Source organism: Pygocentrus nattereri, chromosome 6, assembly GCF_015220715.1.
Source record: "Pygocentrus nattereri isolate fPygNat1 chromosome 6, fPygNat1.pri, whole genome shotgun sequence".
NCBI lineage: Eukaryota > Metazoa > Chordata > Actinopteri > Characiformes > Serrasalmidae > Pygocentrus > Pygocentrus nattereri.
In genome coordinates this window covers 27133059-27159072 of record NC_051216.1, presented here as the reverse complement: position 1 = coordinate 27159072, position 26014 = coordinate 27133059, and the positions used below count along the sequence as shown (strand labels likewise).

The following is a 26014-nucleotide window of genomic DNA, read 5'->3' as shown; positions in this document are numbered from 1 at the left end:
AAAAAGTCGCAGCTTGAAAAGAAAACCAATAGGACATGCGCCTACAGGTTCTGCCTCATTCCTGTGTTTCACTAGCGGCAGGAAAGAACACTGGGGATTAATATGAGCTACAAGAAAACTCCATCTCTGTTTGTTTGAAATACAGTTTGGAGCACAATCATCTTAGGTATTTGTTCACAATGTAGCATTTGCCATAAAGCAATCCGCATTCATAATATCCAAAAATTATTTACACATGGCATGCCATATGCATGGCTGAGTCCATGCCCAATTAAATTCTGGCACATGCGACATGTTATGCATCAGCCATAAATCCCTGAAGCGGGTGGACTAGTTTTCTATCTCCTCGTAGCTGCTTTCCATGTCCCTATTATGACAGACAGCATGTAAAGAAATGCGGATCTGTTTAATTTCATTCCTCCAGATACAGGAGATGAGCCCCTGTGAGAGTTCCATATGGAGGTTCACATCTCCCTCTCATTATTCCATATACAGTATACGCCAGTTGGAGAATGTCAGACATAATCCAAGGCAGTGCAGCCGTGTGGGTAATTTCTTTAATAGGCCAGCCAGGGCACTGCAGACCTACCGTAGCCTGCGGAAGGCTGATCCTCAGAGAGACTCCACATTAACATTTATTTATATATAGTTATAGAGACAAGAGCCAACAAGAAAATCAACATAGGAGAATCCACATCCATGGTAATAGACAAACGAGGCACAATAAACAAGCCTAATTTCCTTACTCATCGATGTTCTGATCTCCTCCCCAGACTAATGAACGAGAGCCAGGTTACGCAGTGACTGCAGTCTCGCACTGTGCACGTCCTTCACCTTTCCTTTGTACCATGGAGCGCTCACTCTGCTCACTGTGCTGAATAATTCCCTTTGATGAACACCCCACCCCAACACATACACAGGGGTGCCTATGGTGCACATGGCAATAGTGCTCAGAGAACCTGACAGATTTACTGGCCCATGAGAACTCTTACCAGACAATAACACCTTCTTTAGATCTTACATGTCAGTTCTTTACCTTATTTCAGTGTAGACTTCATTTCACTTAACAGCAACTCCATATAATTAAAAATATTAATTCAATATACAACTTGCCATTTGAGTTTTGAAAAACTGATTTATTAGTCAAGCACATAACTATACATCCGTTTCAGTTCTCAGCAAATACAAACATCATCCTTGAGTTTGTCTACTTCCGTAATTCATCCCAGATTAAACAGCTGCCCGTTTTGTTTACACAGACATGCTTAAAAGTTCAAATTCAAAATAGAGGTAGGAAAAATTATTATATTTTAGTGTTAGTGTGACACATTTTGTGAATATTGCCTGTACTCAAAGAACTCTACAGAACAAATGCACGTTTCGTTACAAAGAGAGTATGATCAGTCCTGTTTGACCGGATTTAGGCCGATCACAATTAATACATAATCAGCAGTAATTATTTGAGATGATGCCTTTTTTTTTTTTAAGCTGATTGCATGCATTCTGCATTGTCGGTAGATTTGACCATTATATTATACTAGCAAAACGTTCACTAGGTGCGTTAGGTTGAGGCAAATAAGTGCAAATAAAAGAAAGCAGTAAACGTGTTCATAAAGACACATCAAGTAAACAAAAAATAAATGTTTAAGAGATGGTCCTAAATAATGTTTCTTTACATGGAAGCTATTATTTAAGAATTTATTTGTTAAACGACTAAATAAGCATAGTTGTTATAATGAACAAGAAAAGACAAATAAAATAAATGCATTAATCACAAATTTTTAGATGACCATTCATAATATCATTAAAATTCCATGATTGTGACAGCCCGAATAGGATTCAGTTCACAGTACAGCACGTAAAATCTATTTCTCTATTAACTCTCTCCATTACAAAATCACCTGCAAGTAAGACATTCAGTGAACAACCCTCCAAGAAGTAGAACAGTCTAATATACCCCCTCTACTGTTGCTAATTGAAAAACACACAATATGTCAAAAAGTCTGTAGACACCTGCTCACCTGATGTTTCTTCCTAAATAAAGTAAATAACAGTTAATGTTTGATTAGTTTTTGGTGCCAGAAGGTGCTGCATCATGCCAGAAAAATTCATTCCAAGTCATTTTAGAGGAAACAGCGAGTGAAAACTGGGCCAGTGAAGTCTTAGAGTCAGGCATCAAAAAACAGAAAGTATTCCTCTCTCAAGAATCACCACATCATAACACGCCTGGTCTATACACTGATTCTGTAGCTCAACCCACCCCAGGAACTCCATCCAATCATATTTGCCCACCAGCTCCTTCAATCAACAGAATAATGGAAAAGGCAGGCTTACCTAGCCCGGATTTAAAACTAACCAGCAGCAGTAGGAGCAGACTACTTACCTTTTCATACAGCAGACTATAGCTACATGTTTGTATTTTTAGAATTGAGTCTGAAGCAAATAAAAAATATTTAGATTTTAAGAGAGTTTCTCTTTGAGAGTGATAGGACAGACAGCAGCAGCTGCAGTATGAATGGGAACAGCATAGTGAAGTCTATGAAGGCAGTTAGTGGATAAAAAACAAATTTACCCCTGTAATACCTCAGAAAATGTTTTTGGAGAAAAAAAAAAAAAAAAACACATATGAATGCCTCCCTTTATATATCAACAAAACTTTAAGGCATCCTGGTTCCATCACAGGTTGGCTGCTAACACAGTAACTCCAGACTGTTAATGGAAAGTGGTTTGTAACATAAGTGTAACGTGTTGACAGGATGTTTGTAATTACAGAACCCTTCAACTTGCCTTCCTCGTCTATTCACTGACACTTATTAAAGAAACTCATACTTGCCTACCAGCATTTACCTCCCACTCACCTGCTCCACACAGTGTCTGACGAAATCTAAAGTCACTCCTGAAACAAAACATTAAATGTTACAAAGTCTTTACAAGATGAAAGCGCACCACAAGGGGAAGGAGCATTTAGCTCTTTGAAAACTAAAAATGGAAACAGATTTATTTAAAATGCAGTTTTGGGAAACAAATGAAAGAGATGAAAACTTAAGTCTTACAGCTGAAGAGCCAAAACACTGACATCATAGAGTAAACATCAAACACAGTGGGCAGCTTTTCTGTTCTCACTTAGGAATAAATTACACTGCCGCTGTTTCATCTGCACATCATCAGATGGGATGCAAGTGTTTTTTTTTTTTTTTTTTACATTGAAATGAATAGTCCTAAGCTAAAATTGATCATTGGCAAGAAAATAAAAATGCACTTATACTGTATAATATATCGCAACAATTTTGATCAAGTGAGTTGTTCATTATTCTAATAAATCTAGTGAATCCCTCAGCAGCTGCTATAAACAAACAGCCAAAATAATGATGTGGCCTGATTCATTTGAATTGCTGTGGTCTATATGTGTTACACATTGAGGCACAATATGGTTCTTTCCAAGACAATCAATCATGAATTTGTTGTTTGATATAATTAGAGGGGAAGCCATGTTCCTGAGGAAACAGATCAGATTCACTGAAGACTTTATAATGCCTGTCCTCCAAAAACAAGAGCCTAATGGTTTTGACAAGACAACTGAGTAAACACCAACATGCGTTTCACTGTCAAAGCGATAAGCGTTTAGAAAAATGAAAGGGCAGTTTGTGTTTGGACAGCAGCACTAGCTGGTGGCATCGTCCACTAATGTTTGGCGGTCAGGGCATTAAAATGCATCAAATACACTAGCAGAAAAAAAGAGCACAGAAAAGAAGCTGGCACAAAATAAGAACATGGCCCAAAGAGCAACAGTGCGTGTCTCATCGGCCCTACCAGCATGGCTCTGGGGAGCAGCCAGAGGGGGACTGCAGGGTGGCTGATTACGCAATCCTTGTGTGTCACCGTGACAGTTCTGGAGGCTCAGATGACTGTGGATTAGGAACTATGGAACATAGAGGGAGTTGCTCTTCGAGAGCAGATCGTGTTCCGAGCTCCTAGAGGGTTCAGTCTGGCAGTGTGTCCACACTCAGCTTGCACCACTGACTAAAAGCTGCACTTATGCTGAAAGAGCAGAAAATCTCTCCACATACATATACATCTTTATCGAGCTGTTAACTAGCAATACAACACAGTATTGCAATATTCTGAATGGAAATACAGAATACAAACAAGGAAGGCCAAGTATCATTTCCATTATCTGATTATTAGAGATGTCACATCTGCATTTCAATATTTGGCTGATATTAAAAGAAAATGCTATATATTGGAGAAAGAATCTGATCTAATTCTGTCACAAATCCTTGCAAAAATAACACACAGTTACAGTCTGTGATGTGAAACTGTTAGCCGTGTAATTTCTTTCTGTGGGGCAGTAGACAGTTTGAGTAGTTTGAGCATGATAGCCTACTTTCAGATGCTTAGGCATAAGGTTTTGATATCAGTATCAATATTGGAAAAGAAAAAGTGGTTTCATGCCATGTCTAGTAATTATCCATATTAAAAATGTTATATTAATATTTAATATCAATATAATATATTTTAACTTATGTAACTTATTTGTAGACTTGTTTGCAGGGGTATAGCAATGCCTTGTGATGTGGTGATATTGTGATGTGATATTAACTGTGGAGAACGGACAATCTATATGCAATCACCTCCAATCAGCAGCTCTAGTGTGATAAGTGAACTGTGCAAGAACTGTTTTGATTGATTATAGTTATTGATTATAGTTGTTTTTTCATTCAAATTCAAATTATTCAGTGCTCAAGAGATCACAAAGATACTGAATCGAGAATCTATTAATGTGGGCTGAATAAAATCATGGCATGTGTGTTGCGTTACACTCCTAACTAATAGAATACTAATGTTACAATCCCCTCCCACTGTCAATCAATCTTACAAAAGTCTATAAACATACGTAAATGTATGCACTATATCGCCAAAAGTATTCACTTGTCATATTTTTTTTTTATGTCACACATGCTCAGGATCCTGTGTTGAGCTGTGTAACATATATTTTGGAGATTCAAGACTATTAGGTAAACGTTGCTCCTGAATGAAACTGAATCTTTCAAGTTTGCAGATGCTAATGCTAAGTAGTCTAGCAATGTCTGCTAAAGTTCATTAAATGATTAATAAGACTTCCATGAGCTGATCAGGTGTGTTGGGTCAGGCAGTCCTTCAATCTGTAGTGCTATGGGTCAAGGGGAATAAAATGTAGCATTAGCTAAAAACACAGTAGAGCGGAAAAATGACGCTTATTACTGCCAGTTTACTGCTGCTGTGAGACAGCTGACACAAGGCAATGTCAATGTTAATCATACAAAAGGGAATAGAGTCAACATGTTATGGTTGGCTGTTTTATCAGTTTCTTTATTTTACCCGAAAAATCCTCCGTGTCAGTCACCGAAAATGGCTTTCTGTCTCAGCATGCCAGTTCACAGAAATCTGCTGCTCCAAACAGTGTCTTCACATTAATACAGTGGGCTAAGTTTAGATGTTTACACAGTTTAGTTTTATTACCAGGAAGGCTCTCCTAGTTAGCCCTAGAGGACACTGGTAGGCTACCTAGCGCTAGCATCTGCAAACCTGAAATGTACTATGGCTTTGTTCATTTATAAAACTAAGTTTTATAAACTAAGTTTATGTTCTTCAATGGTAAAAAAAAGCAGTTATATCCTTCTAGATAGGTCGCCACAGGACCCATAAACATGTGGCACATTAATAATTAAAAAGGAATATGACAGACATTGCTCATACTATTAGATATGCCAGTACAACGCCGCACCCGATTTGATGTGCTCCGCCCTGTTGGGACAGTTCACGCCGAGTGGTTACATGTTCGGAAGATCTGTCACTCTAAATCAGCTGACCAATAGAAAGCACAGGTTAACGCTCTCTCCTAAGAGCTGCACCCTTTAAAAAAGGTAGAAGCAAAAGAATGATTTATTTAAAGCAAAAACTGTCAAAATGAGGAATACTTATTATTTGTATTTGCGACGTATTCTGAATATTCTGTTAAACATTTTGCTTGTGAGATTTATAACTTTATGTAAAACCTTTCCACCCAAAATGAACTCCATAGTATAGTAAAAAAGAATGGAATATTCTAAACTTCTAAAGAGTTCAAATCAGCCACTTTTACATTCTCAATCTTGCACTCATTGTCTCATTTTGCCCAATCACAGAGGCCCCCTGGGAATATTTCCCAATCACTGTGTATTTTCCTCTTGTGAATGCTGAGTTCCAACCCTCAGCTTTTCTGGCCTGAGCTGTCTGTCTCATTTTCCATCTTTATCTTCCTGCAGATGATGTCATTGTTAAGCCATGTGCCAGCACAGTGAGAGTTGGCAAGGAGTAAATAGGAGATTTATCAGAATGAAACATTAACAAAGCACACACACTTCCACAATGCATAAATAATCTCTCCGCTGATCCTCGGCTATACGTTCCTGTTCATTTCTTAAATATAACTGGGATGACATGAACAATAACACTGAAAATGAGGGTAGCAAGACAGACCTGGTCCAAGCAGCTATGCTGAAGGAGGGGTGGGTGTGCATTTGTTTCTTGCAATCAGAGGACTGATAGCCCCCTCCTTCACCATGTCTCTCTCAGTTGGGGGCTATGCTAAGCAGCTGTCCCAGCTCTCCTTTCCCATTGCCTAATAAACCAGCAATGCAAAAGCGCTCAATATGTGACAATCCTCATGACTGCATTGAGCACTACAGGGGGGAAAGAGCAAGCGCTTTAGTCAGGCACCCAACTTCGTAATTACCGATCCACTTGACTGAGCCCTGGGCCAAGCAATTAATGTGTCCTCCAATTAGGCCTTACTCTAGATCCTACAAGAGTCAGGTTTAGACTTTGTTCATAACACACCCCAACCATAGGCAGTGTTCAGCATTTTCAGTCACAAATTTGATATTCCATAATGGTTAATTTACATTCTCATAATTACACACATACATACATTTATATATATATATATTATAGTAATGTATTTTTAATTGATTTTTTATATATATACACTTAGTGTTTTCCATGTATCTTTCTGAAGGCAGACATCATGGTTAGTAGTTGGTGACCCTTCTTCTCAAATTTTGGAAAATGCTATTGGTCAATGCAAGGAAATGCACTCTTAGAAATATCCAGGTATGCCTGGAGGAGGCCTGAAAGAATTTCGGTTCTGAAAGACAAAACAAGATTACACAAAGAGTAGAAGTAGAAAAGCAATGGGAAGGGACAGCATGAAAGGTGAAAGGAATGAAGGCAGAGGACTGTATGTGCGTTCATTGCCAGATCCAGTGCTGGAATGTGACACTTGACCAAATGGACAAACACATGCTTGTACAGGAAATAGCTAGGTCAGGGAACACATCACTTCCTGTGTAAACAGTGGTATGGATGGCTTTCAGCAGCAGCCAGAGCTGGATGAGCCTCTGAATGTGGTATAGAGAGCAAGCAAGAGCACAAGAGCTGTAGTAATAGAGTGGAAAATGCCAACCAACTTGTCCTGTAAGGGTTTCAATAACTGCTTTTAACTTGTCGGGTGTAACTGTCAGCACAAACACAGAAATAAGCCAAGCGTCACAACAAAGGGCAGCACATAAATCATAGTGTAGCAAAAACACTGCAGGAGGTTTTGTAGGTGAGTGCGTTTGGGACAGCCTGATTAAGCCATCAACAATACAGTAGTGCAAAAAAGAAACATATATTATGTGAGCGAGCACGTGGTTTTGAATACTAAGCTTTGGCTCCGCTCAGTATGAAAAGAGAACTGGCTGTAATCCAAGTCTCTGGTGTCAGGCCTGCAAGTTCAGGTCAGGTCACTCACACAGACAAGCTTAGAAAATTCAATCTCGCTCAGCTCTCAGCATTTCTACACTCACTTATAGCGGTCAGTCCTAATGCACTGAGGTTGACAGTGATTGATCCCTACATTATGAGTCTGGCCTTCGTCCTGCAATTACTGTTTCAGGTAATTGTCTTCTTTCACAGATTTGATAATCAATACACTGGCATATACTTCACCACACCATCAGTCAGTGAAACATAGGCTATTACATTCTATAATGCGTCTTTTTTTCCAGAAACTGGTAAACAACAATAAAGCACACCCCGCTCTTGCCCTCTCTCGCTCGCTCTCTCACAAAAAAAAAAAAAAGAAAGAAAAATGCCAAGAAACAAGCCAAATCGATGCAAAGCCAGGAGCCTGGGAGAAACCTGTGGTTGTCTTAATTAAACACGGGGCAGATCTGCTGTAACAGTGGCTTGGCCTGATATTTCCCACAGTTAAGGCTGCCCATCGGCATCTGTCCAACACACGGTGGCTTGCACCTTCATTAGCATATACAGCTCTAATCAACAGTTGGAACACCCCCTGTTATATTAAATGTTTTTTTGTACATTTCACTGTATAATTTCTACTTATTTGGTGAATTCAACATATTGGAAACGAATAACATTTTACATATTTAATGTTCCACATTTTGTTTTTTTTTCTCAATGTTAAATTAGGTGAATAAATCGTAACTATACATTTATGTTGAAGTGTGTTGTTTGATATGCTAACTGATTTTCAGTCAGAAAATGAACAAAACATGTCATTTGACCAGGGGTGCCCAAATTTTGCATACAACTTGATCTTCACAGACTAATGTGGAATGTAACAGTGTGAGCTGTTGTGTGGTTGTGACTGTGTATAAGAGTGTCTGTCACTGTGAGAGAGAGAGAGAGAGAGAGAGAGAGAGAGAGAGAGAGAGAGAGAGAGAGAGAGAGAGAGAGAGAGAGAGAGAGAGAGAGAGAGACTATTAAATAAACAAGAGCTGTATTGCCTATTGCCTCTTCAGCAGACATGCAATTCATGCTGCAGCACACACAACAGAGATAAGGCCAGAGGGCCATACCACACAGAACACTCAAGGGGTTACACTTCACAATACAGCCAGGGGCCTCTACCACATGGAACACAAAGGGGTTGGCCAACAACAGTAAGCAGCAAGTCCAACCCACACACCACCCAATGAACACAAAATGATCACTGAGCCACTACCAAAACACTTGAATGCTGCAATGAGTAATGCACAATGTGAAGGTTTACTAGTGTCAGCCCAGATAACACATCAGACAGTAAGAATATGGATGACAAACTTGGCAAATGTTATCAAATGTACAAACAGGGACTAAATCCATCTGGTTGACTATTACAAAAAAATATCACTTATTTTTATAGAGTCACAATTGCAATAAAATTAATTAGACATTTTTACACAATAGACTTGCTTTACCCAAATGATCTGACCTTCTGGAGTACAATAAATAAATGATCAGATACTGAGCAGCTGTCTGATGATGATTATCTGCAGATACCAGTATGATTCCAATTTTGTTGTTCATCCTTAACCCTTATATAGTGTTCAGGTCTGTGGGACCAATTTTCAATATTACCAAAATATAAGAAGAGACGATTTATTATTATTTCAATCGCTGATTCCTTGGCCTTTGCCCATTTTTTGTGAATATATAAAATAACACATTTTTAATGAGTTCACATTGTTCACATTTTTATTAGACATGTGGTGTTGGGGTGAACTTGCGGGGAGTAAAAGTGTGGAGGTGCTGTGTCCCTTCACTACATTCTCCTCCTACATGGCCTTCTGTTAGTGTGTGTGTGTGTGTGTGTGTGTGTGTGTGTGTGTGTACACGTGTTTGTGTGTGTAAGAGTGGACAACATGGACAGGCTGCTGACAGGCTACAGCTGCAAAAGGAGAACCCTACCACATGTGATATTTTAAACATCTGGTATTGTTACATAAAGTTTAAAAAAAAAAAAAAATTACTGAACAAAAACAGGGCAGGGCGGTAAACACAGTGAGGGAGAACTACCATGTAACATACCAGCTACTGCTTAAATGCCCTCTGATTGACCATTCCTCAAACTAAAGTAAAAAATGAAGTTAATTAACCATAAAAGCCTTAACAATCAAACTGGATAGAAATAAATTGAAGTTATGGCATGTTTGATTACTTGTACTTGGGCTGGGCCATAATGTTGTCTAAATTTTGTCACAATACAGTGACAAAACATCAGTGCACTGCATACATCATAAAAAATGTACAGCAACTGCATGAACTGCTTTTCCCCTCCTTGTTTCCCTCCTGGATTAAGAAGCAAACATTATAGTGTTTGGTAATTCGTGGCCGTTTCTAAATGTGTTTAGTCTGTTCTACATAAACCTCAGCAAATACTACATATCATGATACATACTGCTGCTTCAAGTATCATGGTCATATTTTGCCATGTACCACTGAATAACTGTCGTTACTTGTCACGGATTAACAATGAAAGTGTTAGCAGGCTTATTGTAAATGAATAAAAGTTTGGATAAGGCTGATATACGTTCAGTAATACTATAATGGTAAATTATATTAAAGAGTAAAGTGCTGAAAGGAGGTGGTACTCAGCACTTACAGTTCTGTGAGGAGTGCAAGATTCGCCTCAACACTGAGGCATTCATGAATGGCAAGTGAAAGCAAGTACATACTCATTAGCAGGTTGCTGACAGTCAACTTCTTTCCGATAATTGGTGGTACTTAAGCATGCTGCTGCCCATCTCTAAGTCATCAAAGCTTAGTCAGCACACTGAAGCTTTAAAGCTAGGCCTGGATCATCACGGTAAGGTCTGCAAGGGCTGACTCCACTGTCAATGACCTTACAGATCATAATGTGAATCTCACTTGATCATAGCATGGACCTGCCTGGTACCATCTCAGCAGAGAAATCAGTATATAGAGACAACAGCATGTAAAGATATGAGACTAGAGCAGATGGAAAGAAGATGAAGTGTGGAGAGAAGGCCTCTGAAGAGGGGGAACGTGACAAAAGATGGCAGCAACACTTCTAGTTTGTGAAAAGATGAGGAGGAGCTTCAGTGGCGTCTCCTTGAAGAACTGCTACAAGCGCGTAATACGTAGGTTTCCTTAGATACTGTTGCATGGCAACAGCAATCTTGTAATCATAACCTCGCCCATGTTCAAAGGTCATTGTAAAGAGAAAGAAAGGCTGCAGTCAGGTAGATTACATCATGTTACAATCCCACTGTGCAAACACGGTTAATTGGTACCTTCACTTCCTTAAGTGCATCGGAGTTCTGTTCCTAAACTCAGAAAGCCAGAAACTACAGAGGACAAACTGCAGGATATGAGAATGCAATTTGTTTATAAACCTTTTTTTTTTAATGTATTGAAGTTCTAGGGGGGAAAAAATTCTAGGTCTTGCTAAAAGGGAAGCGGTGATCATGTTTATGATTGATTGTGAACACATGATTAAGTGAACTCATGAAACACTATTAGCCTACTGCTAGCAAACGTACTACTTGTTCCTTAACAAGCCAAACTGGCATTTTAAATTCTTAAACAAAAAAAAAGTGTTGCCAATTTAAATAACATGAACCAAATAAGTGCTACATTGAAAGAGGGAGCTAGCCATTTCGCACAATGACTAATGTAGCGGTGGGTGGTATACTGGTTCATCCGGTATGCCAGTTGAAATTCTAAGATATGAGTTTTGTCATAACCTTCTGTCCAGAAAGCCACAAAAAGTGCAGCTAATGCAACGCACATAATACAGCAAAGCCCGCTTACGTCAGAAATGTTTCAGCTGCGTTTCAAGCAAAAATGTCCCACCATAACATCCCCACCATGTAGTCAATTGCAGTCTAAGGTCCAGCTTGTTTTCATGGTAAAACATTTTCGTATATGATTAAAAAAAAATCATTCATGTGGGGTGCACTAACCTGGCTCACATCATGTATGTCACAAAATTTCCACACAAAATCAACCAAATCCAATTTCCTGTTTGGGCAAAAATCTGATTTCGATCTTGGCTGACTCTGATTGTGCATCTCTACTTGCTAAACCTCCATTCTCTGGGTCTCAGCAACTGCATGTAAAATTAAACGGCTCATTTTATACTGCTGTCTTCTTAGTCATAACTTGGCTCAAGAGAGCAGAAAACAAGGGCAAAGTCTGCTAATCAAAATAACGAGAGCTGCCAACACTACAGCAAATGAACTCTGATAAACAAAATAGCACACTATTAGCCTTCCAGCACAATGGAGTCTGGAAGCTCCATGTTTCCACCTCTTCTCTCTCTTTTTCTCTCTGCTCTCTTCCAATTACTATTCTATTGCCACTCTATTCCAAGTGTGTGTTTTTGCATCAGTCCCTCTCGTCCCATCCTCCACTCCTCCCTTTCCTCAATTTTTCTCTCCTTTTATCTCAAACTCCCTCCAAGTCAATCTCCTCTTTGCTTTCTATCTGGGCCAACAGCACAAATCAGTGATTATGACCTTTACCTCTGAGGCTGGCTGTAACCAGTTAAATTGTGGAAAAATTACTGTGTGTTTGTGTGTGTGTGTCTCTCTCTCTCTCTCTCTCTCTCTCTCTCTCTCTCTCCTCTGGCCACCCATCTCCACTAAACAGATACTTAATCTTTCTCTCGATGTCTCTGCCCATACAGGCACCACTTCTTAGCATGTTACTGTGGATCCTGCTTATGTGTGGTGTTTAATCAGCAGGGAAGATGGACCAGCAAGGCAGAGCTCCTACTGCCCTGTTGCGGAGCTCTTCAGACTAGTGTTAAATTTCGTCCCCCCTTCTCGTCTCACACCAGCCTAGTCTAGTTCAGACTGGCCATTTCAGAAAGGAAATTCAAAACCAGCCATGCAGTTAAGAGGGTGAAAGGCTGTGATCGACCCTTAACTGCCCTATAACGAGCCCTTCTGACGGTGTTTATGGTTACAGAATGAATTAATGACCCCCCTGCTCTGTACAGTAAATGGAGTGCAACTTTAGCTGTTGTGACTGAGGACCACCTCCAAGCTTCTCTTGTGTCTTCTTTACCGTGAGAGCTCCTCTCACCTCACTGTGTTAATGTAAGCATTGAGAGAGAGAGAGAGAGAGAGAGAGAGAGAGAGAGAGAGAGAGAGAGAGAGAGAGAGAGAGAGAGAGAGAGAGAGAGAGAGAGAGAGAGAGAGAGAGAGAGAGCTCTTCTTTTCTAAAGAAGATTAGGCCCACTGCCCAGTGGTTGTATAAAGCAGGGTTTCTCAATCCAGTCTTCAGGGACCCTGAGCTATCCCATATATATTTGTGAATAAATGTTGAATAAAAACAATTGTATCTAGAGTTTATGGTGACTGATTTAGGTGGTGCTGGGTAAATGCACTAAAATGTATGCATGCATTTCATTCATTTTACTGCGTTTGTAACCCCATATACACTAATGTTATATTACTCTGTAGTGCTAATCCAAGTGAATATGCAGCCAATTTCTAAATTTTATAAATGCTTATGTATCAGCATTAGTATAGCAGATATGTACATGGAAAATATTGAATATCAGGTGTAAATCCACTCAAGATGCACTTAAAATTAATATTAATGTGATTGCTAAACACACTTCTGGAGAGGATTTGATACATTTTAGCCAGAGTGTAGCCTACACATCCATCTTTTGACAACTAAAACCCCTACACCAGTGGTCCTTGATGGACGACAAATAATAGGTTAATACTGGATAACATGGATGATTTAATATGTGAAAAAACAAACTGAAATGACATTAACAACACCATGTCATTTTCAACAACCATCTTTTGCTCACAAAAAAAAATGAACACTTGAGGCAAACAGTTGTTATGCTATGAGCTGCTTTGTATACTATGACAAAGCATTTTGATTTCAATCCAGCCAACAAGAGATGCATTTGACTACCAAGTGTATGTAATTAAAATTTTATCAGGATATCCATCACTAGAAACGACCAGGTGTAAAGAAGAACCATAACTTAGATTTAGCAAGAGCTGGTTAAAGGGAGACGTAGGCCTGGAAGGTTATGAGAGATTACTGGGACAGAGAAAATGACAGAGCAGTGGAAGCTGGATTATTCTGATAACAACAAGAAAGAAACTGGGCTGGCAGTATGAAGCGGGTGGCAGCCAAGAGAGACAGAGATGCTTTATGTTACCACAGGAGTTTAAGACAGTCTACACTAAAAGGAAAATGTGAAAAAGAAGAGGTTCAACTAAGGGACAAATTCCCAGTCCAATCCCCTGAGTAATCGCTCACAACTTTTTCAAAAAATTCCTTTAATCAACCAGTAATAGTGACAAATGAGCAGAGAGGTTCCCATGTGTAGCAAAACAACCTCAGCCTGTTTTTTATCCCAAAGCGCTGCAGCACCAAGGCTGCTACAGGCTAAAAGAGAATATCACTCTAACACATTTTGTAATGTGTGAAATATGCATCGTTAATGAAAAAGAAAATGTCAATATTTGTCTTTTGTGCTGCTGACTGCTAGCACGACCAATCGTATAACTACGAGGGCTCAGTTAAACTCTGGCAATAAATAAATCCTATGAATAAATAATACTTTAATCAGCCAAAAGGTTGCTTTTATATTATTAATAAAACCAAACAAAAAATCTACGCCAGGGTGCTGTATATCAGGGGTCTGTAAACTCAAACTGTGGTTTGGATCAGAATGTGAATGAACCAACACTGAGTAGTAATATTTCAACATAGACTCAGTTTATATCTTGTCAATTTGTGATATTTGTAAGTGGATTTCACCACATGCATTTACTCTTGGAATTCAAATGTGTCTTCAGTTGAATTTCTATTGTTATATGGTGCATAACATGCAAATCAGCTCATATACAACAAGTATTCCCCTGTGTGGTTCCTCATTCTCCCTGTTCTATTCAAAAGATGGTTGTTGCCTCAAAAACTGCTTATAAGAAGACAGCTGTTTGGAATAATTAGGCTCCTATTTTTGTCCTAGTGGTCCTGGACCACGTTTTGAAACATAAATGTATTGTCACTAGGTACTTTTAAGTATGGGACATGTTTTATGAAGGAGATGGCTAGTCTTAAGTTTGGCAGTTCTGGAACAGAGCTATAAGCTTGTTATCAATATGGAGCTAGCAATAGCAACTGCAGCTTAAAACACTTAACACTTGCTAACCAGGCCCAGGACAATTCTGTTCAAAACAATATGTGTTGAAGTGATTCTTCACCAGCTAGGAGAGCTTGTGGCTATACATGCAGCAATGTTAGAGACATGGTGACTGGCTTCAGGCAGAGGCTCACTGGACTGTCAGTGGAACAGTAGTACTGGATTAAAGTTTCCCTACACATCTTAGTGCTTTCCCTGCTTTAACACACCCATTACAATGGTCAACAGATGTTATTGAGCTGTTTTCTATGGAAGCATTTTTTTACTAACTAGGAGAGCTTGTGACTGTACAAACACCAAATGTTAATGACACTGTGTCTAGAGATTCACAGGAATGCCCTGCACATTGTAGTGTTTTCATTGCTTTAATATACCCGTTACAAATAGTCAGGGGCTTTTAATAAGCTAAGCGGCCTGGTTTCCAAAATCATCTCATTGTTAAGTTCTTCCAGGAGCAAGGTTGGCAAACACTGTGCTAATTCGCAGTGGCACTGCATCTCCATCATAAGAATGTGCATCACTGACCGTCCAGGTCCCCCAACAGTCCTGCAAGCCAGTTTTATGTATGGAGCTACCTATAAATAAGCTACGGGTGAGAAAGTTGCAGTCAGCTTTATCGCCAGCTTTCTTGTATTTTCCTGTTCCACCTCAAGTGGTGGAATTGCAAACAGGATTCCAACTGCATTCTCATTTTGGCAGAGCTGAAGCGCAACAATGAGTACACAACTGTGAATCATGTATTCATTTTTTAAAACAGAGTCAGAGCATTAAGACAATGAAAATTAAATATCAAAAGTATTTTGCTTTTCCATATTAACATTCCCAGCCATAGAAATGCAAACACAAATAAATATTTTTACATATGAATTTCAATTTTGTCCTTAATAATGCACACACATCAAAAATGCAATTGTAAATATTCAATTAAACGAGCATATTCAAATCTGCATTTACATTTTCCAGAATATGCTGCAACAGCTGAAGGCTATTGAATCAAACTCAATAAAAAAATCTTGCATTAAGAGCTGAACTGAAGGAGTGGTGAGGCCTCTGTTGAGTGGTGGCAGTCCTGTTGGTATTTTTCCCCAAAGGCAGAACAGCAGTGCCGTCACAGAATTGAGAGAGGTTTTGGCTGTCGAATGTGACTTAATTAAATGAATTGCATTAAATCTCTTTCCAGATAGAATTCTGTTACTGAAGAGGACCAGGCGTAAACAGCATCATAGACGTGGCAACTGAGAATACGGGTGCACTCACTGCCTGTAAACGAAACCTGCAAGAAGGTTTCTCGGATAAATTCATCACATTCAAATGTCCAATCTTAGCACATGCGGCTCTGAAAGCCTTCAGAATTATTAAAACAGTGAAGAAGTGTTTCTGCTGATTTCGAAGAACAGCAAAGCACTGGGAATAAAGACCCATGATAGCTTTAACAGGCATCCATTTCCATTTACACACGCACAAATTCAAAAGCAGACGGACACTTATTTCACGCACACACACAAGATCAAGACAGGCAGTGCTGATGGTAAATCCTTTCCGTTCAGCTCTACATAGCTCGTATCACTGAGTCAGCTTCACGGCTAATGGCTGCTCAAGACTGCAAACGATTATGGTAAAAATAACAATACCCTGACCTCTGACTGCCATCATCTGTGTGATCTATTAGACAGGGCTGTCCATCCCCTGGGCCAGCAATCTGGGCCTCTTCTCTTTTATGAAGGCTCTTATTTTGGGAAAGATTAATATTTACCGCAGACAGGCAGGTCACAAAGAAGCAATTTCCCACTCCAAGCCACAAAATCTGTTTTGCAATGACGTTTCAAATACAGGCTGCTTTCCCACTGTGACACCACCCCCCCCTCCTCCCTCCACTTCCCAACTGAAATTACAAATATGCGGCATTTAGTTTGGCATTCAGTTGATTCTTTTTTCATATAATCTGTCATGGTCAACCATGACCTAATGTCTGGTTTACTACAAGGTTTTTACACATGATTTGCATATTATGCGCATTTACAAATTCTCAAGATCAACACTACTTTTTAGCAGTAATGACTGATCAGTGCCCTTAACTTGTAATAAATCAATACACATACAAAAAAGCCTGAACCACAAACTATCTGAGGCTAGGCTGTGCTCTTGCAAGACATCGCCAAGTCCATAAACACTGTAATTACACCCTTTTATAGAGACGTTCAAGTATATATAGGTCTGCGTTCTGAGGGAGACAGTCATGGAGAGATTTGAGTAAGCTAGCTGAGAGACACACAAAACACTTGCCTTGCAGAATTCAAGGCTAGACGCACTTTCCAGTGGACACACACTATAATTTTATACAAATCATGTCTGAAACAGCACGCTAATTCAACATTTTTTTAAGCTAGGTAGAGCATTTCTTGGCACTAACGGTCAATCTCAACCTCACCATAATATTATCCACTTTCTAGAGTCTTCCATGACCACAAAAATGACCACCAATGTAAGAAGCTGGTGCTAAAACACAACTGTTGTAAAAGAAAACAGGACTTGAGGCCTGAGTTCATATGTTGCCTTCACTGTGCAGCTGACTTAATTCAGGTAAGCTCAGAAATGAAGACAATGTCTGCAGATTTACTCCCTGGCTGACATGAATATCATAGGAGGGGTTGAAGTTGGCCCAAACAATGCAGACACAGTTGAAGAGACTGACTGGGGTGCAATCCCCTCTGGAAATACACACAAGGCCTCTAAGAACACTGAGCAGCTCTTTGTTCGAATCTTAGTGACTGGTACTGAAAGGCTGCAGTAGACACGAATTCCACTACTCCAACCCAAATAACAGCAGGATTACAAATAAGATCAGTAACAAGAGTCTGAAACATGAAGGATTTAGGACCATTTCTTTGCTGCGAGGCATTCTTAGGTCAATGAGGTGATCCTGGCGCCCAGCATAATAACACTCACCCCTTTTACATGCATGACCTAATTGGAGTATTGACTACTTTGGTTATAATCATAATCTCCATGACACAAATTAAGTGTTGAGCCAGTTTAATACTCCACTTAAACCCTGCATAAAGCAAAGTGTGCCACATAGTTTCCCAATGATAACAGCAGAGGTTAACTCAGTGAGAAAAGGAAAGGAAGCCTTTTTTTTCACACTTTGCACTGATTTTCTTTTGGCCTGAACAATTTCAAAACACTGAGGACACAGATTTAAATACACCAATCTCTTCTAAGGTCCTGTTTATACCTTGCATTAATGTGTTTTTTGTGAAGGAATCACATACAGGAATCACAATCAGATCTGATCTAGTCACACTGGGGATGAATTTTACAGAAAAGTGTGAATAGGATCTGAGTACAGTATATCATCTGGACATGAAACAAATGTTAATACAAGACGTAAACAGGAGTAAGGTTTCATTTTCGGCATATGTAGTCTTCAGTTTCATTCCATGTTACTGGAAAAATGTGGTCAATAGAACGTGTTTCCACAATAGCATTTGCTACCTTTAGACTTACATGCATGTATATACACACATAGGATTAAGTGGCTCTTCTGTGATTGATTGAACAAGAAAAAAAAAAAAAAAAAAAAAAAAAAACAGCCTATCTGATATTGGGTAACCCACATTAGCAACCCACAGTATCACCGGTATCAGCTGTTAATAATGCCAATAGCATGCTAACACTAGTGCCTTCTTTTAGGTGATAACATTGCTGGGATTCAAACTTGCAATCTCTCAATGATTGGGCAAAACATTGATTTGTTTTATTATAAGACAGCAATATAGGCTGAACTGATGAATTTGAAGACAACACACTGTTACAGTAAGTAATACAAAACATACAACGCTTCCAAACCCAACATTTAGCATGTAAATAAGAAAACACAAACACACAAAAACATGAAGAAAACTGATTAAAAAAATAATACAAATAACAGGTTATAAACAGAAACCAAATGCATAAAGCATCATAGGTAGATCTACCTGCTTGCCTACAATATGCAACTGTAAGTTTCTGTTGTTCACTTAAGTCTAATTGTGCAAAGTGACAATCATAACAGTTAAAGAGCAGTATTTAACAAACACTATGTGTATATGTGGTTGGTATAGTGGGTAACACCTCTGCCTTCTATGTTGTAGACTGGGGTTCAATCCCCACCTGGGTAAACACCCTACACTATACCAATAAGAGTCCTTGGGCAAGACTCCTAACATTACCTTCACCTTCCTGTGTAAAATGATCAAATTGTAAGTCGCTCTGGATAAGAGCGTGTGCTAAATGTATTTTAAAAAATCTAAAATATGAATATAGAATCATATCAGCAGATATTATTGGTCATCAGAATGTTCAGCCCCATAAAAAATGGTGTTGGTCATAAAATTGTCTATTGGTAAAGTCCTCATTGAAACCTTATCCGAACGATGTCTCCATCAAAAGCAGTGGTCACCTACTCTGGTTCTACATGTGCTCAAGCTAATTAACTTGATAGGTTGGATCAGTGTTAGGTAAGGGGAGGGGCGGCATGTTAGATGGACGTTGGAACAAAAATAATCAGAAAAGTAAATCTCAAGGAGGGTTTTATGACCATTGATCTAAAGTCTGAGTAACAATCTCAGTTTAAAGAAGAAACATTTATTGATGCACATCATTTTTTTCTGTTGAATAGTATGTTGGCCAACATTGTGCAGTGGCCTCTAGCAGATTCCAACAATATCAGATATACAAAGTATGTTGTACATGTGTTGTCTTACAACACTCTGTGAAGAGATCAGGAATGTCACTCAAATTCCTCAAATTCTACACAGCTGATGTTCTACAGCAATCCTGCTATGAAAGAGAGAAAACTTGAATCTGAGAAAGGTCAGGCATGGGTGTGGCTGAACAGTGACTATGCAGGAAAACCGCACCTGCTCACCTGAGACAATAAAAACTAGGCCAAGATAAGTCAGACGAAAGGGGATCAAACAATTACATAAAAGAATGAAACACTCAGTCAGGAAATGCCTGATTACTGCACAAACAGATTTCTTTTGAATGGCATGCTGAACAGCAACATTAGCTTATGCAATCGTACCCAGCATTCTGCGTTATGTCTGTTGCCTTTCAATAGAAGTATAAGCACTCTCTTCAGTGTACGTAGTGGAGTACTAGGGCTGCTAATCATGTTCCTCAGTTTCTATAAGAAGCAATAAATGTTAAAACAAATGCAATAAATATTTGTAACAAGTGGGCACTTTAAAACAGCCTCTTGCAGATTGACCTGATAATGTCAAATTGTAAGTTCAACAAGGTGTCACTTTTCATTCACAAAACAGCACCGCTCTTCAGATATGGAGAAAGGATTCTTGCACAGACGCTTGCACGTACTCTGAATAAGCAGGATGGTTCTACTAATTCTCCAAGGACGTTTGCTAAGAAAACTATGACAAATAGGATTATTGTCTTCAAAGTGGTCCACTATTTGATTCACTAACAGCACATAAGCTGAGCGGGTGAAATCCTGACTGGTGTAAAATTTAATAACCATAATGCAAGGAGGTCTGAGAGTGTATACAGGAGGGAGTAGGAAGAGAGAGAACAGTTAAGAACAAGAGAAAGCAGCTCAACATGCGCCGACACCTTCACAGAACAAATCAATAAATATGAGCAGGTAATGGTAGTTTGTGAACTGCATTACATTTGATCCACTGACAATGACAATACTTACTGTTATTGTAATAAATTACATCACAATATGTTATAATGTGCTTTTCTGAGCATTTTAAGGATATCAGCACTTACCAACTGCATGTTTTACAACATATTACTATAATTATAATTAGTAAGATGCACTCATTTGGGAATTATGGGCTGATGCTGCTATCCAATCTTTCCACATCCATGTCCGCCACTGCTGACACACAAACGTTTGTAAAATGTAGAAACTGGGATTACATCAACCTGGATTAGTGTTACACAGAAATTTGGTATTTATTTCTTCAAGGCTACAAATGCAGTAAGAGTACGATAAACATACCTTTAAATATCAGTTTGAAATATCAGTCAAATCCAAACATCTGACTGATTCTATTAATCTATTTAAATGATTAGGCTATCTGCTGGTACCAATAGGACTCTGATATTGTTGTGCATCTCCCATTAGTGTTGTTTAATTGGATTTAGTACAGTTTGTGTGGAAAAACTAAATATCAAGATGCATATCATGTATGAGAAAACATCTTGAAGTGATACATTTTTGACATATGGACCACCTCTACAGTCTAGGTTGAAAATAGTGGTTGGAGACAGACTGGACATTTTAGGGATAAAAGTCTGAAAAAGGGCCTGACTTTTCTGGTCCAAAAGAATCTGATGTAGCACGTAAACATCGCAAAGAAGTGTTGAAATATTCCATTCTCTCCACACAAAACACAAATGGAAAGTAAGCGGTGAACATAACCTGTCCTGAATTGACTGTTTTGGTGATTACATAAAATCAACAATCACTTACAGCCGTTAGCCCCGCCCACCCAGGCTGACCTCATAAAAAGTGTTTCAGCCTGAAGTGCAGGGCAGTCAGTCAGACAGAACAGATATCATTTACAGATATCAGTTTTAAAGGAATAGTAACAAACAGTCTGTTTAAGAGATAAAGAGAGGTAAGAAAACGGCCATAAAAATGAAACACGACTGTTTCCTCATAGACGTTTAAAGCAGAACTCGAAAACAAAAACACAACGCCAAAAATTAATGAATGGACCCTTTAAGGTGAAAACCTTAAAGTGAAAACTGGGCTCACAGTATTTTACACCGCCCTGACAGGAGAGGAACAACTGGCTAAAGTACAGCCTAAACTTTTCTAGACTAATTCCCTGCTGTAATGGTCTATTGGTAACAAAAACAGACATGTTCATTTCTCGACGCTGTCCAACTGATCCACAGAAGAACGAGGACCATTCTGTGGCGCTGGAAAAGCGCTGGGCAGCTCAGTCCAGAGACTGACATACCTGCTTCAGGGAAATGAGTGAACAGGGTCTGACAAAAGGCTACAGGACATTTAGTCTGCTACAGTTTCTATTTGTAAGGTAGTGAAGCATCGATAGGTACAAATTCGTATAAGCATAAAGACTGAAAACTGTCTCTGTTTCAGGATGTTTCCGTTCACGACCCCCCACCAAAAATCCCTACTTTATTATGTGTGTGCCTATTGTGGGGACGTCGGGCTCGTTCAGTACAAAACGAAAACACTCGAAAGCCAACAGCCAAAGACACCGGCGGATCATCGTGAAACCAACAGAGCCGCGAAGCCTAAAAGTGTTTGTTGTCGTTAAAAGACGTTTTCAGGGGCTTTGTTTTCGAAATAGTAACGTACTTTCATTCACTTGACCGAGCACACTACACTAATAACGCCAAACAACATGTTTGCCACGCACGGCTCGCTCTGAGAGCGCGAGCAGACAACTTCAGCGAGCCTCACCACAGTTTGATATTTCACCTCCTTCTTACCTTTAAGTTACTGCTGACAGCTCGGCCTCGGGCGCACAAGAAGCGCACTCGGAAACAACCACGTTCCCTGGCTGAACTCGTCGGGAAGAACGCGTGGGGAATGTAAATCCGTTTTCTGTCAGGTTTCCTCTGGTTTTGTCTGTGGGCCCAGGCAGCTCCAATCCAGCCCCAGCTCGCTCTCTCTCTCTCGCTCGCCCGCTCTCTCTCTCTCGCTCGCCCGCTCTCTCTCTCTCGCTCGCCCGCTCTCTCTCTCTCGCTCGCCCGCCCGCTCTCGCTCGCTCCTGCGCTCTCTCTCTCCGACATACACTCTCTCTCTCGCTCCTGCTCTCTCTCTCTCGCTCCTGCTCTCTCTCCTGCGCTCTCTCTCCGACACTCTCTCTCTCTCTCTCTCTATCTCTCTCTCTCTCTCTCTCTCTCTCTCTCTCTCTCTCTCTCTCTCTCTCTCAGCTAGTGACGTCACCAGTGCCCGGGTACAGCGAGTGGCGTTGTTTACTTTTCCACCCGTATTCCGACGAGCCCCGCCCCCTCAAATAGGATTGGCTGGTTTGTTCAGCGTCCTTTGCCAGAATTGGCTAGCAGTTTATATTCACACGCAATCGACCGAACGGGCATTGTGAACTACTAGCCAATCCAAGCGCAGTAGGTGTGGCTTGTAGGAATACAGGTGGGAGGGAAAATAGAGGGCATGCTAGGCGCTCCCTGCTGCTCTAAGCCATTCTGCCAGCCGGACAGCCAAGCAGACAGCTGGTACGGGATCAAACGAGAAGTTCCTTCAAGTACCCTAAACAGTACACGCGTGGGCTAAACATCATATTATTTTGTTTGTGCCCTTTGTTAATTTGCAAATCTGTCCTAAATGCATATTAAACTAACGTATGCCTATGAATGAAGCCTAAGATGTGCAAAGCTCCCGTTTCACTTTTTGCGTTTGAGAGGATATTGTGAAGTGCAGGTAAAGCAGCCAGTGTAAGCATCCACTAACACACAGAGGTGTAGCCAAGGGGTGACCAATGGTGGCCACTGCCACTCTAGCATGAAAGCATGGCCACTCCTTTGGCCATCCCAGCTATGAAAAGTAAGACAGCCAGCCATACACATTACAATAAAAATCTGCTATCTGGTTAGCTACCAGTCATTAATAGAGTCTAATTAGTGTGTCTTGCTGTGATTGGTGCTGGGTCCCTTCAGCAGTGCTGCTCTGTGTTTACCATGCTAACTATTTACACTCTACAGATGAATTCATGTAGGTGTCGTAGGTTAGATTCCATCTGTGGCGCAAGTTTGTGCTAAAGCTAGGCCATCCTTTCTTTCTTATACATGCTGTCTATATAGTTTTCTAATCATTAAATTCACATATAGTGAGGGCCTAAATTAAACTTTGATGGCCTGCTTACATGAAACATTTTTCTTAACGTTAACTTTGTGTACTGAAAAAAAAAGTGACATGTTTAATTTACTTAACAAAAATACAGGAGGCGGCACGGTGGCGTGGTGGGTAGCGCTGTCGCCTCACAGCGAGGAGGGCCTGGGTTCGATTCCCCGGCCGGGCAACCAGGGTCCTCTCTGTGTGGAGTCTGCATGTTCTCTGCGTGGGTTTCCTCTGGGTTCTCCAGTTTCCTCCCACAGTCCAAAGACATGCAGTCAGGCCAATTGGACATGCTACATTGCCCCTAGGTGTGAGTGACTGTGCCTGCAATGGACTGGCAACCTGTCCAGGGTGTATCCTGCCTTTCGCCCGAAGACTGCTGGGATAGGCTCCAGCATCCCCCTGCGACCCTGACGGAGAAGCGGCTTAGAAAATGGATGGATGGAAAAATACAGGATTTGTTTATGAATTATTATAATGCATTGCATCGGTTTTGTCTTTCAATTTACTTTGCCAATAATTTTGTTGATGTTATATTTTATTCATGTGGAAATGATGGTTAGATCTAACAGTTTATTGAGGAAAACAAGTGCATGGCTTTGTGTCATTTTAATACAGTAGCTAACGCTATTTTATTTACATACTTTTAATTTCTAGCAGTGTGCGACCCCAATAAAATCTCTGGGTCTTACTTGGCCACCCCATTCTGAAAGTTCAAACTACACCTCTGCTAATACACCAAAACCATTTACTGCCATCACTATAAAACTCCAGTTTATCTGCATCCTGTTTTCTCTGTGGTGTATCTAAGAATGAAACTGTCTGCAGATAAAGGTCCTGTAGTGTGACACAAAAAACAGTAACATTTATTTGTTATCATGAGTAGCAGTATGCGTTTGGAGGTATCCTAATATTTTTGTTTGCTGCACTAGTCACTGATGGTTGATCACATGGAAAGCTGTCAAAATAAGAAGCACCATCTGCTGTTGTCCCAGCCAAGACCGAATAGACAGATAGAATCTTTTAGGCCTATGCAGTGTTCCATATCTATTACTTTTATTACATTTATTGTGCTCCTCATTTAAGCATCTGAACAGCTTAAATTGGAACAACATGAAAATACATTTTGCTTATAGATCTATAAGAGATTGCTCATCACATTTCCACTGTGGGCCAAATTGATTTGGACTGCACAGGGGCTGATAGGCACAAAAGGGTGGGAGTGGAGCGTATCGACTTAAATCAGCATGCTGGCTAGATCACACTCACTCAATATCACCTGAAGGACAACCTGCGCTGCTCCAGCTGAGCTGTAAGAACAATGAGAGCAGAGTGACAAGTAATAGCAGTTACAGCCTGCCAAAAGGTAACCTCATTAACGTCAACAAGCTCCACTTTTTCTCTGTCTCTTCCTCTTTCTTTAGAGGAATCCTCCAGCATTTTTCAATCTAATCCCCATTTGCTGCATCATGGTCACTTACCATAGAGAATTTTCACACATTTCCCTGTACTTAGTAAAGGAAAAGAAAAACTGCTGACTCAGAACACATTTCTAACAGGTGCCAGTGGCCAGTGGCCAACACCCCTTACCATTGCACTTGTTGCAAAGCTATTGTTGGCAATTACAGCTTCCAGTCTTCTACAATAAGAGGTAATCAGCTTTTTCCAGTATTGTTTTAGTTTTGGCCCATTTCTCTTGCCAAAGCATCTTCAGTTCCCCATGCTTACAAGGTCCCTCTTTCTAAATAAATAAAACAACTTCTAAATTATCCCTATTTTTCAATGGGTTTCAAGTCTATACATATACATATATATGATTACATTATGATTTTTTTCTTGTGTTTGGCAAGTAGTGTTGACTGTGCACATGTTAATGTTATAGGCCTGTTTCATCATCTAACAAGTTGAAACCAAGTTTAAAACCTAAAGAATGAAAATGTTGATACATTTGACAATTTTACAGTAAATGCCTAAGTGGTCTTATGGTCTTAACCATAAGACCAAATATTATCCGATTCGCCTGTGTGCCTGAGGTGATGGCTGAGCATGTAAAGACGCAGGGCTTAGCCCAGTTTATTGTAGGGTTGTAGGATCTGTACTCAATTTTTTCAAATTTTCACAAATATGATCTACACAACAAAAAACTACCATAAAGGTTCTCATGTGATAACACA

The 26014-nt window shown here is 39.9% G+C and overlaps 1 protein-coding gene across 1 annotated transcript in view; it reads right to left on the bottom strand.

The window, feature by feature from the left end:
• Window positions 1-22730, bottom strand: part of nck2a (NCK adaptor protein 2a) — a 53855-nt gene extending 31125 nt beyond the window's left edge. Inside the window, exon 1 of the mRNA XM_017704672.2 lies at window positions 22475-22730. The gene's annotated coding sequence lies outside the window, so the exon portion shown is untranslated. The remainder of the gene's footprint in view (window positions 1-22474) is intronic.
• Between the last annotated feature and the right edge of the window lie 3284 nt (window positions 22731-26014).